This window comes from Nomascus leucogenys, chromosome 22a (genome assembly GCF_006542625.1).
Source record: "Nomascus leucogenys isolate Asia chromosome 22a, Asia_NLE_v1, whole genome shotgun sequence".
In the NCBI taxonomy this organism is placed as follows: domain Eukaryota; kingdom Metazoa; phylum Chordata; class Mammalia; order Primates; family Hylobatidae; genus Nomascus; species Nomascus leucogenys.
In genome coordinates, this window is record NC_044402.1 from 46,240,897 (window position 1) to 46,258,644 (window position 17,748).

General features: G+C 34.5%; 1 protein-coding gene across 3 annotated transcripts in view; it reads right to left on the reverse strand.

The window, feature by feature from the left end:
* LINGO2 (leucine rich repeat and Ig domain containing 2) overlaps positions 1-17,748 on the reverse strand; it is a 1,366,613-nt gene that overhangs the window by 776,476 nt on the left and 572,389 nt on the right. For all 3 annotated transcript variants that reach the window (XR_004028020.1, XM_003271935.3, XM_030803985.1), the window contains one exon: positions 7,715-7,795. The gene's annotated coding sequence lies outside the window, so the exon portion shown is untranslated. The remainder of the gene's footprint in view (positions 1-7,714; positions 7,796-17,748) is intronic.

Genomic DNA, 17,748 nt, shown 5'->3' on the forward strand with positions numbered 1-17,748 from the left:
CCATTTTTTTATCCTGCTGTGACCACATTACTGTTATTGCTGCCTATATGCTCTCAGAAAATACTTATCGTTGGCCTTTGTTGCTAAATACATGTTGGCATGTAATATATTGTTCTTATCTATTGTGTGATCTTGGGCAAGTTAATTAATCTCTTTAGCCCTCAGTTTCTTCATTTGCAGAATGGGGACAACGACAGTATTCATTTTGTAGGGCTATAATGTTAATTAATTATGTAAATATTGCAAAGTACTTAAAATAGTGCCCGGCACATGGCAAGTGTTATAAAAGTCGCTGAATGAATATTGAAGTTCACCTATTTCCAAAGAGATCCATCACCATTTAAACTTCTGATCATTCAGCAAAAAAGACTTTGATTTCCAACATTGTGAATAAGCAAAAATGAGCCTTTCCTTGGGAAAATGCAGCTTTCATAGAGGTAAATGGAAGAATATTAACAAAGTTTCACACATCAAGGGTAGATGTGTGAGGGTTCAAGGGAGTTTTACTCTTCTTCTCTATTATCTTCTGTAACTGGGAGGATATGGAAATAAATATAGATTAGGAATTATATCTGTCAGACCAAAAAAAGTCATCTAAATTCATTTCAAGCTTCTTTTCTGCCGACAAATAGATGCTGCTGCTAACATATTGAGGTACAGTTGTATTTTTTTTTTTGGTCGGGGGGGAACAGAGTCTCGCTCTGTTGACCAGGCTGGAGTGCAGTGGTGCCATCTCGGCTTGCTGCAACCTCTGCTGCCTGGGTTCAAGCAATTCTCCTGTCTCAGCCTCCTGAGTATCTGGGACTACAGGTGCCGGCCACCATGCCTGGATAATTTTTGTATTTTTAGTAGAGATGGGGTATCACCATATTGGTCATGCTGGGCTTGAACTCCTGACCTCGGATAATCCACCCGCCTTGGTCTCCAAAAGTGCTGGGATTACAGGCGTGAGCCACCACATCCCCTGCAGTTGTATTCTGATTAGATATCCTGCATGCCCTGTGAGAATGGCATGCAACAAATGCAAACACAATTCACTGCAATTCAACTCTTACCATGGGCAAAATACTGGGAAATGCCCTAAAGAAAATGCAAACCAAAACCTGGAATAAGTTCCTCTGCTTCATATCTCCAAAGTATGTATTAATAATATTTTAATATCTTTCAACAAAATAAAAGTGACTGGAAATATATATGGGTATATAAAGAACACATAAAACATTTAAAAAGGTTACTTTTAATTTTAGCTCCTTTCACTTCCCCTGTCTGCCGTATGCTGAAGTTGACTGGTGAGTCATGACAAGTCCTGCACTGCTGAAAAAATGCATAAGGATTAGTATGGGGTTGAGTTGAGATAAACACAAAAAGTGGACCAATATTCCTGGAAGAATCAACTTGAGATTATATCTGAATTATTATACCTAAAAAGACTTGAGTTATTTAAGTTCCTTATTAAGACTGATGATACAACAATATTCATGAGGAACAAAAATGCTATCTATAGATAATATGAGATATTTGGTAAAGAGAAGTAAGAAATTAAATATTTATATTGAGAGAGGATATTGTGTCCTGCTTTATTCTTAATGGGATTTGGGATGGTATTATAAGTTGGTTTTGATGCAGGATAAAAATAAGTGAGGAAAAAATTTAAAACAGATATAATAATGCTAGGGATAAAATTAGTACCTACTAGAAATTAGGTAAGACTATGGCTAAGGGAATCTAGGATGATTGGACTTCTTCCTCAGCCCACAGTACTGCTTTTTTTGTCACTCCTAGGGGAACTATCTGCAAGGAACAATGACAGTCTTTGGGACCTAAATGCTAATATAGAGAGCTGTGATAAACGGGGCTGGAACCAGAGTCTAGGTTAGAAGCCTGACAGACCTCTACTACTCACTCGCAATTTAAGCCCACATGGTAGATTTTAGGTTGATCAGATTGGATGCCTTCAAGGGAAAAATAGAGAGAGAATACGGAGTAAAACCTTGGTCAGCTTAACATTTTGACATAAGATAAAAAGGAGAAGAGTGTATTAGAAAGAAGGATGATCGGGCTTCTCCATGTGGAAGGGCCTTTCAGTTTGAAAGGAAAAGAGAGAAACATACACAAATTTTCATCAAATGGCTATCGCATAGAACCAAGGAATCTCTCCAATGAGATCATCATATCCTCTTCTTGGGGACTAGATTTTTTTGTCTCCCAGAATGCTCTTTCTGCAGTAATTATACAGATATTCCAGATATTGACCTTATTATAATTCAGGTCCCAGCTTAAAATATATCTACAGTGACAACACTATTCAAAGTAGCCAGCTCTTCAAGCTCTCACCTTGTTTTACTTTTAACTGAGCACTTATTACTGAATATTTTCTTTCACAAATTTTTATCATTAACGGACTCCATACCAAAACTACCCATCTAGAACATAAGGTCTATGACAACAAGGACTTCATCTGTATTATTTATGTATGTGTTTACATATATATATATATATGAACTTATATATATATATATGAACTTATATATATATGAACTCATATATATATATATGAACTTATATATATATATGAACTCATATATAAGTTATAAGCGAACACAATAGGTACTCAATAATGATTTAGTAAATAAATACACGCATGAAAATGTGTCTTAGTAGGCCAAAAAAGGTGGTTGAAAAAGAGATGCTTCTTGAGAACTTAATATTGACAATAGCTGACATTTATCAAGAGTGTTAATCTTCAGAACAAAACCATAAAATAAACACTGAAGAGAAAAATGCAGTGGCAACCTGATCAAATCTACTCTAGATCTAACTAAAAGATATGGGATCCATACCTAGACTGATCTCAGAGCAGCTATGTTTCACTACCATGTATGCCATTAGATTATGTTTACATGCCAAATATGTGCAACAGATTTAGTTCTGAAATTCCTTGTATTCCACACACACATGCAAATAAATCTATTGCATGATCCAATAGAATCATGTTAAAAATAAATGAGTTTCCATAAAAATCTTGCTATTTGGAGTGGTGAGACTGAAGGAAAATATATAGCATGGTCTCCTTAATGGAGAAACTTCATAAAGGATGAAGAAAAACACACCATGAATTACACCATGAATAATATTACTAAATGTAAGCATGAACTTCCAGCATTTATAATACATATCAATGTAAGTTGATAGCATTGATTCAAGTTTTGGTTTAGTGAAAGCACTTCTGTGGAGAAAATATAAAGCTTTTAATAGCCTTGTTTAATCAATTGGTAAAATTTAAGCTATGTGGATGAATGAAAAGGATTCATATCATTCAGGCAATCATTCCTCAATATTATTTCTGACACCTACATTGATGATCAATATTGGCTGGTAGAAGTTATGATGTATATATTTTATGATGAGTACCAGACCATAGATATTTGGTGTTACTTTTTTTTTTTTTGAGATGGAGTTTCATTCTTGTTGCCCAGGCTGGAGTGCAATGGCGCGATCTCAGCTCACTGCAAACTCCGCCTCCAGGTTCAAGCGATTCTCCTGCCTCAGCCTCCTGAGTAGCTGGGATTACACACATGCACCACCACACCCAGCTAATTTTTGTATTTTTAGTAGAGATGGGGTTTCACCATCTTGGCCAGGCTGGTCTCGAACTCCTGACCTCAGGTGATCAACCCTCCTTGGCCTCCCAAAATGTTGGGATTACAGGCGTGAGTCACTGTGCCCGGCTTAGTGTTACTTTTTAAGAATGTATTCATGAGTTTGAAAGCATGCATAATTTCGGTAACTTCTCAGAAGCTGATATGCTTAATCAGAATATATACCTGAACATGCACTATTATACTTCTGCAGAGACATACAAATGGAAATATATACAACCAATGTCAAGACTTTCCTTTGAAAATAACTCCGGTTTTATCCAATACATGAAAAGAAGTCTGATTAATGGCCAACACTTTATCCAATCTAGAACCCTATATCAATAGAAAATAATAAGTAAAATACCCATAAAATATTTGACATTAATGTATGCTTTAAAATGGCTCTAAAATGTACTCCTAGTTAACTAAATAATTGTTATGCTCTAGTTCAAGGTCAGTTAAGTGGCAAAGCATATATTCTGTGATAGTTTATTTGAAATCACTCTTTCCTGCCATCTTTGGTTGTACTATGAGCCTCAATGACATCATATGGTGAGCAGTACTTTTATTATCCTTTTTTTCACAGACTAGTAAACTAAGCCTCAGAGACCCCATATAAATTGCAAAAGTGACATATCCAGAAAGTAGAGACCCAGCAACACTGGATCTGGATCTGGGATTGTAACCACTGAAATATTTTGCCTTACTTTTGTCAGTTTTTCTCAGCTAGATAAAACTAATACATGTTTAAGCACAGTAAATAGTTGGCTTCAGGTTCATATCCTAGTGACAGAATGAAAATGCAACAATTCTAGCATTTTTGAAATGAATATTCTTTATATTAAAATCACTTTAAATTAAGAAAACATATAGCTTAAAAAGTATCACTTAGTATTAAATAAAATGTATATAAAGGCTATTTCTCCACATAAAAGATCATCAAAGACTTATAGAATAATAAAAGAGATGTGAAGTGTTATTTCTTCAAACACTGGTTGACAAATGCCTCTCTGTGAGAAGCACTTGGCTGGCCAAACAAACACACCAACTATTATCTCTAGAGTCAGTAGTCAATTCTTCATGTAACAGCCCACTCTGTTTATACAGAAATTGTAATTTTCACAGTTATTTCTCACTTTAAACCCATGTAATATTATTTTTAAAACCTTTCTCATATTGGGTCACATTTCATCCAAATGTCTCATGGCCTCCCTTAGAAACACAGCTATAAAATCGAATCTCCTTTTCACCTGACATCATTTAAAACATTTACAGAGAGTTACCATCATCTCTTACACTTTTAAATCTTACTTCCTCCAAACAAGTCATACCTAATCCTCTCAAACCTTCAAATTCCCACTGGGCACGGTGGCTCACGCTTGTAATCCCAGCACTTTGGGATGCCGTGGCAAGTGGATCATTTGAGGTCAGGAGTTCAAGAGCAGTCTGGCCAACCTGGTGAAACCCCATCTCCACTAAAAATTCAAAAATTACCTGGGCATGGTACTGCATGCCTGTAGTCCCAGCTACTCAGAGGACTGAGACATGAGAATTGCATGAACCCAGAAGGCGGAGGTTGCAGTGAGCCAAGACTGTGCCACTGCACCCCAGCCTCGGAAACAGAGTGAGCCTCCACCAAAAAAAAAAACAAAAAAACCTTGAAATTCCCAAATTATAATGTCTGTTCTGGGCAGTTATCCTTGGGTTTATCAATGTTCTTCTTCAACTGTGGACTGAGCTAACAGTATTGGGCATGTTCTTCTATACACACTGCTGACCTATTTTACAGCTTGCTTAATATGCCTGCGTTGTCATCTACATTTCAACTGCATGTTAGTCATCACACCAGTGACACCTTCTCAATGTACACCTATGACTCTTTGGATAACATAATGTTTCTACTATATTCACAATTTTTCTAGCTCTTAACTGATATCATGGATTTTTTTTAAATATTCTGGATGGCTTTAGAATTGAGAAAATAATCTTTAAAACCCCACCAAAGATTTTGAGGAAATAAAGACCTTTATTTTTCTTGGAGATTAGCAATAAAATAATAGGTAAATAATTCAGTACCCGAGGTGGAGTGGTAGTAGGGGAAGGTTAAAATCTCCTTTTCTTATTTTAAATGAAATCTTATCTGTAGGCAAAAGAAAAGGAACCAGTGCTGTGGGGTGAAGAGGATGAAAATGGAAGTGAAAATGAACTTAATAATTAGAACAAGAACCTAGAGGATATTGACCTATCATTTCACTCTCCCTATGTTACTTGCCTTAAACTTTGGTTAAAATAAATTTCTCAGTACAGAAAAATTTGCATATGGATTTGATTTTTTTAAATCCCATAAAAATGAAATAAAATATTAATTTTTAAATAACTTCTAATAATTTCTTAGATTAATAATGTGTGTTTCACTTTCAGCTGATAAAAACAAAACACCTCCTAACTATATGCTCTGAAAGTACATCTAAAAACAACTAGTGTCCATTGGGTTCACAATCAGAGATATATTGTAGAATGTCACATAAATTCAAGCAGGAAAAAAAGGTTTTAGTTTACCAGGATTACTTAAGCTGACTAAAGAAACTGTGAAAGAGTATTCTCAGATATATTCAGAAAAGCAATTACATTTCAATGTGTCTTGAAATCATTTCAAATTTATCATATTTTAAGTGCCATTAAATGTTCTTTTTGATTGGAAGAGCCCTATAAATGACAGGCAGTTTTTGCTGTGCAAATTAGCAGTTTCCCCTAATTCTTTTCACAAGACTGTCAATTTTTAGTTATTATCTCATCCAAGTTCACATAATGGAGACTCTTGTAAATTATGAATCTTATGCCTCATTGTGCAGTTCACAATTTAAATTTTATCAATGATGCCTTTAATTTTTTTTTAAAATTGACCAATATTGTGTATTTTGTACCTGTTTAATTTACCCTAGTTACCCCTGAAATATATTTATTTTTTATATTTTAATCTATATTTCCACATATGAAGAATGCCAGTTTTCTTTGAACCCCAAGATCCCATCCTAGACTAATGTGTACGTGTATTTGTGTGTCTATGTGTGTATTCAACATTCCTACCTTAGTAATCACCTAGGTACAACTCCCTGCTTCCTGGTTATTATTGTTTGAGACAAGTGGACTTGGCTGAAAGCAAGCATATTCCCTTTTTAGAAAACTTATTTTTTTCAGAAGAAAATTTTGTATTAATGCTTCATTTCTTAGCCTTCATGAGGACACAAGTGATGCAGTTCTATATACCTTTCTTTAGTTCAATTAAATAAGACATTTCTTAACAGTTATGAGCTAAACTTAATCTTCCTGGGCACCACTGGATTTCTTTGTTTTTTTCTCTGTAATTTCAGGTAGTAAAAAGAAAACACCAGTTGTAAATGTCACAATATATAGTTTCCAATAGTTGGAAGAAATATGAAAATACAAAAACAAAAATACCCATTGTGATGCTTGGTAAGTGGTCACTAGCAGAGAAGGCAAAGATAAAGAAACTAACAAGACATTCCAAGAAAGGGAAGTCACTCCCATCACACATACACAAGCCACCGTAAGGCCGCTAGTACTAGTGGGAGAAATAAATAGAAAAGGAACTCAGCTTTCATTGAAAATGTACAGTACCTCCTATATAAATTTAAATTTATATACCTCTTATATCACGACTTTTATTGTATGTATTAATAAAGAAACATCTTCAGCCACCGCACTTTCAAATGTATATTAGAACATGTTAAAATGGTGTTTTAATGGATAAAAATGACATTAAGCAAACAGAAACAGTATACAGACTGTCAGAAACATATCATCACATATATAATAGCTTTACAGAGAAAAATTTATAAACCTAGCAGTGGATTGTCAACATGCCAATAACTTCCTCCAGTCACTTTGGGGCACACAAGTTAGAGGAACTAATTAAATATTTGATTAAATTAATTAAATATATGATTAAATAAAATTATCCACTTCCTTGGAATAATAAAAATAAGTTTTAAAATAAAAAATCCTATTTCATTTCATCCTGAAAATACAACTGAAATAAATTTGGCATTTACCTCATGTGATTAAAAATCCACTGGACACTTTAGAAGTGCAGGCAGCTCATGATACAGCTTTCTGATGGCACTCATCAATTCCTACAAATAACAAGAGGGTGAAAGAGAATATTCAGAGCAATATATGTCTTTGTAAAATGATGGTGATTAGCTATGAAATTTTTATGATCATTTTACTGCCTTTTAAAAAATATCTGACTATATATTGCTGTTATAATAGCTTTTGTTAAATGTGCAATATAGCAATGAAAATTATGTCTGTCTGGGACTTCCGAGGTACTAAAATAGATCCCAGATTATGACATACTGCAAGACATCAAACCACACAATGGCATGTTATTTTACTGAGAAAGGCTGCTGGATTATAAAAATAAAATAATTTGTAAATGAAATGTTTTCTTATGTGCGTTACCACATCAAATCATTTTTCTAGTCATGATGCTAAGTTATAAGAAGTAAAGGGTTTGGTTTTTACTACTGGCTACTTTAACCAAATTTAAGCAAAATATCTCATAGATTTCCCAGGGAAGAGCCATAAAATGTGGGAAATGATGGTTATCCATCTGATAAGTTAATATGCAACATGGTAGGTTTTAACTTATCAAATGAATGGGTGTCATTTCCTACATTTCATGAATCTTCCTTAGGGAGACATAGAAAATAAGATAGATATGCTTGCTAAAATAACAAGATACTATATAGTATACACAGTAGAAAATTATATAGCAACTCAAACTTTTACAGTTTCAATTATCTGGGGAAGAAACTTTTCAAAAAAGCAGTATTTTCTCCCATCTACTTGATAAAAGAGAAATAAAATGATAAGCAAGATAGATGAGTATTTTGTTGCTGCATATTGCCACTCTCCCATGTTTCCCATACACAAATATGTAGGCTGATAACTGTATAGCATCCCTTTTCTACATGCCCATTACTCCAAGCCTCACACATGTTAAATTCAGGCACAAATCTCAGTGAATCAGCACCATGGACGTCTGCTCGACCTTTTCCCTCTGCACATCCCCGACCCTTCCTATAAATCTCTCACTCTTTAGGTGACAAAAAAAGTCAGGATAGAATAAAAAGGGATGGTAGAAAGATGGTGCTCCTCTAATGATAATAGCAAAGACATATAATAAATCTAAATGCTCATCAATGGCAGATTGGATAAACAAAATGTGGTACATACCACCACAAAATGCTATGCAGTCATAAAAAAGAAAAAGATTATGACCTTTGCAGCAACATGGACAGAGCTGGAGGCCATTATCTTAAGCAAAAAAAAAAAAAAAAAATACAGGAACAGAAAACCAAATACCACATGTTCTCACTTATAAGTGGAAGCTAAACAATGAGAATACATGGATACAAAGAAGGAAACAACAGACACGGGGGCCTATTTGAGAGTGGAGGGTGGGAGGAGGGAGAGAATCAAAAAATTATGTATCACGTACTATGCCTATTCATCAGGTGACGAAATAACCTGTACAAGAAGCCCATGTGACACGCATTTCCCTATATAACAAACCTGAACATGTACCCCAAATCTAAAATAAGAGTTAAAAAAAGTGGTACTCAACTAAGAAGTCTAACTTTGTCAAGGCACATATAGAAGATTGGAACATAAACACATGAGCATTTTCTTATCAGAGGAGAAGTCATAAAAGTTCATGCTTTAAGTGTTGGATTTATAAAAATTATATTATCATTTCAATTTTTCTAAAAGCTACTATCAGGAATTAAATATATATTTCTTATTATGTGCTTTGTGTCTTTTGTTTGTTTGGAGGTATTATAACTCACTTTGAGGAAAAGATGCTTCATAGCCAAGTAAATTCAGTATAGTGAATAACATGTCCTGTTAGGTTCTAGAAAGAAATCAGAAGCTACACTTCCATTAGGGGGAAACAGAAAGAAAGTGGCAACCACTTTTAGCAAGAAAGGGAGCATTCATACGTTCCGAATAGTAGGACACTAGGCAGAAAAACCCTAAAGCCCCAGGAATGGTTGCATTGCATTTTATGAATTGCTGCATATGTTGCAGAAACATTCTGTTTTCCTGAGAATGCTTCAACTTCTCCAATGCCTGGTTGTCTTCTAAATCTGTACAGTATTCACCTTTTTTGTGCCCTGTTTTATTTTATAACTTATAAATTCACAGCAAACAACTCTAACTCTTTATTGGAAGCTCACTGTAACAAGTGCTGTGATAGGCACTTTCATATGCATATCTCATTTAATCAACAAGATATGTACACTCTCACACTTTGTAACCATTGGCTTATATATTGGATATCTCAGCATACAAATCTTAAATTATAAGTTGTATGTTCCATGAAACAAAGTGCTGTTTCCTACTCATTATAAGTTTTAAGCTCCATATCTTTAATTTGATTAAAGTGCTTTCTGAATGTCTAAAGTGTTTATTGAGTGTTTTAAAATATATATGGAATGTGAAAATTATTCAACTAAATCCATGATCTATTTATTTGAAATGTGAATTTTAGCATTACAATGGAGAGAATCCTGAAACCTCATGAGATCTTTTGTTTATGATCATATTTATAGATTAGATATATGATATCTTTGAGGAAGAAGAAATGTACATTATATTTACAACCCACAAACCAGAAATTCCTAATTCCTTGGAAGAAAACAATTTTAACTAAGACTCAATATTATTTGAGGGATATGAAAAATAAGTTATGTTGGTGAAGTAAAGAGTATGAATGCAAAAGAAGAAACGAGATAAACAGGATTAAAAGGAGACTATTTTTCTAAATAGAAAACTAAATGGTCAAGTGAGTGGATAAAGAAGTTGGGTGAAATGTGTTGACAAAACTTACCTTAGAATTGTGTTTATAGGGTATTTTTTAAAGGGGAGTTTAAGTAGTACAATTTTCTAAGTAGAAATTCCCTCAGAGTTTTGTGGGTTAATAACAAAATAATGGAGAAAAGAAATCAAAGCTGTAATTCCTAAAAAAGTAAGTCAAAGTTTACAGTGATGGGGCATCACATTCTGTATTAAATGATAACACCAGATGAGAAGCCAGGCCCAGATGTAATCCTAGATCACGTGATTTATTAGATTCTTCTCACCAAAATGATTTAGAGAAACAGCAGAAAAATATTAGTCATAGAATAAATATTGTTCAGGCCAGGTGTGGTGGCTCACATCTGTAATCCCAGCACTTTGGGAGGCCGAGGTGGGCGGATCACCTGAGGTCAGTAGTTTGAGACTAGCCTGGCCAACACAGAGAAACCTTGTCTCTACTAAAAATAAAAACATTAGCGAGTTGTGGTGGCACGTGCCTGTAATTCCAGCTACTTGGGAGGCTGAGATAGAAGAATCGCTTGAATCCGGGAGGCAGACGTTACAGTGAGCCAAGATCACGCCACTACACTCCACCCTGGGAAACACAGTGAGACTCTGTCGCAATAATAATAATAATAATAATAATAAAATTGTTCAGAGGATACAAGAGAAAAATATGAAAAATCAGTTTCATAAGGATTGGTAGATGTAGCTCAACTGAGCTGGGACAAGACAGAACAAAAACATAAGAAGCGATACCCTCAACACTTTAATCGACACAATTCAAGGTAAGTGATAATGTTTATAAACAAAAGACAAAAACTGGGAATTTGATGAACGTGTATTTTCAAGCAGTTAATAGACAAAAGATACCCCCAAACCATGTGTAAAAGAAAAAATAAAAAAATCCATCCATATGCTTAGTACGGTCAATAAAATCTAAAGTAGTCAGCGTACCTAATTAAAAAAAAAACACAGATCCAGTCTCATAGTCTTCATGATTTAATGGTGAAGAGAGAAAACAATGTTAAAGAGAGGTGAACATGCTGTAACAGTAACTACAGAGGATTAATATTTTTAAACTACAAACAGGCATAAATCACTCCCCATTCAAACAAACGTGACTCTAACTTCAAGGCTAGCAATATGTAAATGCAATTTATAAAATAATAACTGTGGCTCTGCTGACTTCTTACAATACATGTAATACTCTTTAAGGATAAACAATACTTTAAATTGATTCAAACTGGAGTAAGCATATCACTTAGGTTTATAGTGATATTCTAGGAATAATTTGAAAAGGAAGGAAACGATCTCCCTAGAACTTCAGTGCTACTTGAAGTTTTAGAAGGAAAAATATCAACCTAGACTTGAGTGTTTCTAGGTAGAAATAGTCTGTAGTTATTAATTATGTCTCTACAAGTGTTTCAGAGAAAAGATTTGAAAACCCCTGTTTTAAATAAAAAGGTACACATTTTTTACCATTTTCTCTGTCTTTTTCCACCACATTTTACAGTGATTCTCACACTTTATTTCAAGGTGGGGAAAAAGGGAGAATACTTTTCCAGAGAAAATATATACTATATGACATCTTCTCTCAAAAGCAAATGAATCCTCTAATTCATTTAAATGTTTATTTATGATTATTGATACTTTATATACAGTAATCTAGAGCATTAATACATGGCATGACATAGACTTTAACACATGATGCAGAGCTCATCATGGTCAAAAGGTCTGGCTGGTAAATTTCTTGGATGATTGCATAAGGCTAATAAAACAGCATCACTAAAGGATCATCCAAAAGATTGGCAGCCTCTCACTTGAAGCTCCATTAATATTTTGGAGAGTGTAGAATGTGACCTACAGAAATGGTCTACACTACATTGGGGAAAGAGGTCTCTCATACATCGAGTAGACCAAATATTTTGAATTGTTACATGTAATCCGCATCTTCTGTCATATTATGTTTTTTCTTTTCAGTTACAGAAGGAAGAAGAGAAATAACACACGTACTATGTACCTAGATATGATACCTAGTGCTTTAAAAACATTATTTAATTTATTCCTCAAGAAATAAATTATGTGAGAAAGGCGGTATTATCCCACTTCACAAATATATAACTGAGGCTTAGAAAGTGATGCATTTATTTTCTCACGATTACAGATCTTTCCATTATCTATCACTGCTTTTAAAGTTTCAAAAGTGAATGGCTTTGGAGTGGGAACAAACGTTAAATTGAATGCAGTGGTACCTAATAAAACTTGAAACCTGTAATCATTGCAGTTGATTAAAGTCGGATGATTTAGTGTTTTATTTTCAATATTTCGTGATTGTTAAATAAAAGTCAAGTTCTAAATAAAAGCTTGCTCTTTCTTTTATTTGTTGTTTTGGCTTTTTGAAAGGATGGTTATTAAAATGTAATATAATCTGTTTCCCTAGTTAATATTAACTTTTAAACAAACAAAAGTTTATAAAATTAATATTAAGTTTTCAATATACAAAAGTTTATAGAAATATAACATTTTGCGGTGGCTCACGCCTGTAATCCCAGCACTTTGGGAGGCTGAGACGGGCAAATCACCTGAGGTCAGGAGTTTGAGACCAGCCTGGACAACATGGTGAAACCCTGTCTCTACTAAATATACAAAACTTAGCTGGGTGTGGTGGCAGGCACCTGTAATCCTAGCTACTCGCGAGGCTGAGGCAGGAGAATCGCTTGAACCTGGGAGGCGGAGGTTGCAGTGAGCCGAAGTCGTGCCACTGCACTCCAGCCTGGGTGACAGAGCAAGACTCTATCTAAAAAAAAAAAAAAAAAAAAAAAAAAAAATATATATATATATATATATATATATATACACACACACAGATACATTATGTATTTATACATTTAAAAATAACATTTTAAATACGGCATTTTACATGAAATCTAGCTGTTTCAATTAATAATATGATATTCCTAACAAACTGACATAACAGAAATGACATTTCCTTGGAACTTATATTTATTTAATATTACTTTTCCATTAGAATAGAAAAACTGAAACATGCCATTCATTCAATTTTAATTATAATATAATAAAATAGCTTTATAAATTCTTTATTTATTGATTTATTTATTATTTATTTATTTATTTATTTTTATTATACTTTAGGTTTTAGGGTACATGTGCACAATGTGCAGGTTTGTTACATATGTATCCATGTGCCATGTTGATTTCCTGCACCCATTAACTTGTCATTTAGCATTAGGTATATCTCCTAATGCTGTCCCTCCCCACTCCCCCAACCCCACAACAGTCCCCGGAGTGTGATGGTCCCCTTCCTGTGTCCATGAGTTCTCATTGTTCAATTCCCACCTATGAGTGAGAACATGCGGTGTTTGGTTTTTGTCCTTGCGATAGTTTACTGAGAATGATGTTTTCCAGTTTCATCCATGTCCCTACAAAGGACATGAACTCATCATTTTTTATGGCTGCGTAGTATTCCATGGTGTATATGTGCCACATTTTCTTAATCCAGTCTATGGTTGTTGGACATTAGGCAATACCATTCAGGACATAGGCGTGGGCAAGGACTTCATGTCCAAAACAGCAAAAGCAATGGCAACAAAAGCCAAAATTGACAAATGGGATCTAATTAAACTAAAGAGCTTCTGCACAGCAAAAGAAACTACCATCGGAGTGAACAGGCAACCTACAGAATGGGAGAAAATTTTTGCAACCTACTCATCTGACAAAGGGCTAATATCCAGAATCTACAATGAACTCAAACAAATTTACAAGAAAAAAACAAACAACCCCATCAAAAAGTGGGCAGAGGACATGAACAGACACTTCTCAAAAGAAGACATTTATGCAGCCAAAAAACACATGAAGAAATGCTCATCATCACTGGTCATCAGAGAAATGCAAATCAAAACCACAGTGAGACACCATCTCACACCAGTTAGAATGGCCATCATTAAAAAATCAGGAAACAACAGGTGCTGGAGAGGATGTGGAGAAATAGGAACACTTTTACACTGTTGGTGGGACTGTAAACTAGTTCAACCATTGTGGAAGTCAGTGTGGTGACTCCTCAGGGATCTAGAACTAGAAAAACCATTTGACCCAGCCATCCCGTTACTGGGTATATACCCAAAGGACTATAAATCATGCTGCTATAAAGACACATGCACACGTATGTTTATTGTGGCACTATTCACAATAGCAAAGAGTTGGAACCAACCCAAATGTCCAACAACGATAGCTTTATAAATTCTTAATTCTAATAGCATAAAATAGTTATGCTAATATTAAAAATTACATTATATGATGTCTAATTTTAAGACAGCAAATTAGCTATATCATTTGCTGGAGCAATAGAGAGAAGACAGGAACCTAGGAAAAGCATATTCAATGAATAATTTGACTCTTTCATTCACTGAACTTCTTAATATTAAAAACAAACATTTTTCCAACTTAAAAAAAAGCACAATGACAGTACTACTTGATTGACTCTCTCTATAGGTGCCACCTGAAACACGTTGTCATAAACCATACCAAAAGAGAATCTTACATTTTTACTACACTAAATTCTAAATCCTATTTTAGTATAGAATGCATATAGCCTGTTCTTCAATAAATAAATCCAGTAATAAAATAATAAAAGAAGGCATTTTGACTCTTCCTTTATAAGTTGCCTGCCTTTAAAATAATTGTTGTTGTGGTGGTGTTGGTGGTGGTCGTGGCTCCGAGATTTATGAGGACTTCACTCTGGATTGCTTTGGTGGCTTACATTTCCTTTTGTTTTTGCCTTTTTTAGAGATGTACATAATTGGATATTGGCATTTTATTTGCTTTAATCTTTTGAAAACCCAAGAGTGAAAGCCACACATCATTTTCTTTTTATTAGGTTAATCAAGTTAAAAATTTTCATTGTGTTTAAACTTTTAAAAGTTGAATTTCTGCTATAGCTACACATTTTCTTAAGTGGATGGCATATATTGTTTGGTCTTAAAACATATGTTTATAAACTCTATCTCTTTAAATTACACACAAACAAACACATACACAAAACTTTTGTGTCTTGTATAACATTAGCAAAATAATAGTGATAATTAACGGTATGCTTTCTGTATGCCAGGCACTGTTCTAAGTACATTACATTTATCTGCATGCTTAATTCTCACAACAGTCCAAATATATTATTTTATCCCAATTGAAAGATAAAAAGTTGTGGCACAGAGGGATTAACTAACCAGACAAGTAAAGAGCTAAGATTTAAACCAAGGTGGTTTGACTTCAGAGTGTGAGCTACTAAGAATTGCTACACTATCTCTGATTAAAAGATACCAGTAATGGCATTTGGGTAACAATTGTGCAGACATGTTCCTTAACCAAAAATATCAAATCATTAAAAATGCGATAGAGTGGCAGAAATAGTTGAGTGAGAAACAACAGAGCTGAAGCTATCTGAAGGCATGGGCTATTCCTGCTTACTTTATCTCATATTCACAATATTGGCAGAGCATCTAAGACAAAGTAAGCCAGTATCCAAGAAATATTTGTTGTATGAGTGATTAATAAAGAAAGAGGTTTATATAAGTACTAGTATTTCTGCACATCTTGGCTGGAAGTGCAAACTTAACACACAAGTCCAGATTCAGCACATATTTTCAGTGGATTCACACTCTCACCTTCAACTACACTAACACTCTCACATAATCCCTTGAGCCCTGGCCACCTGTGTTCCATTTACAACTACCTATATTCATATTCATTAAAGCCTTTTATGCTACAGTCATTTAATAAACTGCTCTAATGAAAAAATCCATTGTAATTTCATTTAATATAGGTAATTTTAACACAGGTTTTTGATAGAAAATATCATAATTCAGGATAGTAATTCTAATGGATCAGGCAGTAACACCATAAACCAGAAATCCAAACCAAGAAGCCAATACCCTGGGATGTCCTGAGTTCCTCCTTCTCTCTCACCTCCCCGGAAGCATCCCGAATCCATCTACATGTTATCACTATTACTGCCACCCCCACTCCAAGCTGTTACCTTTCTCATGGATTATTCTGATGGTCTCCTAACTAGTCTTTCTTCTTGGTCTCCTGACCTTTCAAACTATTCTCTACCTTCCAACAAAATTATCTTAAAGTATCAATTGGATCATGTCTTTCCACAATTGACTTCCTGTTGTGCTTTGAATATTGAAAAAAAAAATCTTTATTTTTTAATGTTTAATCTAAAAGGCCTGGCCTGATCTGTCACAGTCAACTTTTCCAGCCTCACCTTCTGGCCTGCTCTCCCTCTCTCACCAGGCTCCATCTGTGCTGAAAGCTTCACTCTATTTCAAAGCCCTTACATGGGCTGTTAGCACTGTTAGAGCAATCCTCTTTCCATTCCTTGCCTAGTCATTTCCTGCTTTCCTCAGGTATCAACTTAAATGCCACTTCCAAATGAACACCTCATTTTAAATGGGAGTGCTTTTTGATATTCTGTTTGGCTTCCTGAAGTTTTCATCCGTATTTTTCATAATAGAGTGGTTTTGAGCACAAGATTTATGTCCAGACTTACTGAGTTTAAATCTTGAGTGCATCGCTTGCTAGACTGCATGATGTTAGGGAAGCTGTAAACCTTGTTATGCTCTAGTTTCCTTATCTAGAAAATCAGATAAAATATCATTTACCTAAAGGGATGGTTGTGAGGACTGAGTTAATACAACTAAGCACTCAGAACAGGGCTTTGCACATCAAATACTCAATAAATGGAACTGTCATTAATAAGTGAAATTATATTTATTTGAGTAATCTTTTGATTATGTTTTGCTTTCCTGATAAACATGCAAACTTAAGATGAGCTGGAGCTCTGGCTATATTGTTACCCAACCACAAACTTAGTGCCTCGACAGTACTTTGCTTAGAAAAACTCATTACATATTTATTTAATTAATCAGGTAAATAAATGTGTGAATCTATAAATACATATAATAAATAATTTTAAAATAAAATATTACAGATCAGCAATTTTGGGGAGGGTGGATCTTTGATATCCACAAAATCATAGAATATGTGGCAGTCTGCTTCACTTCTTTGGAAGGTTCCCTGGATCTAAAGAAAATTTTGATATCGTGTTCAGTCAACTCTTTCTCAACTCAAAGATATTTGAGAAATGACTGTAAAACACCTAGAGAAATTCCTGGCAGGTCATCTCATCTTCTTTCAC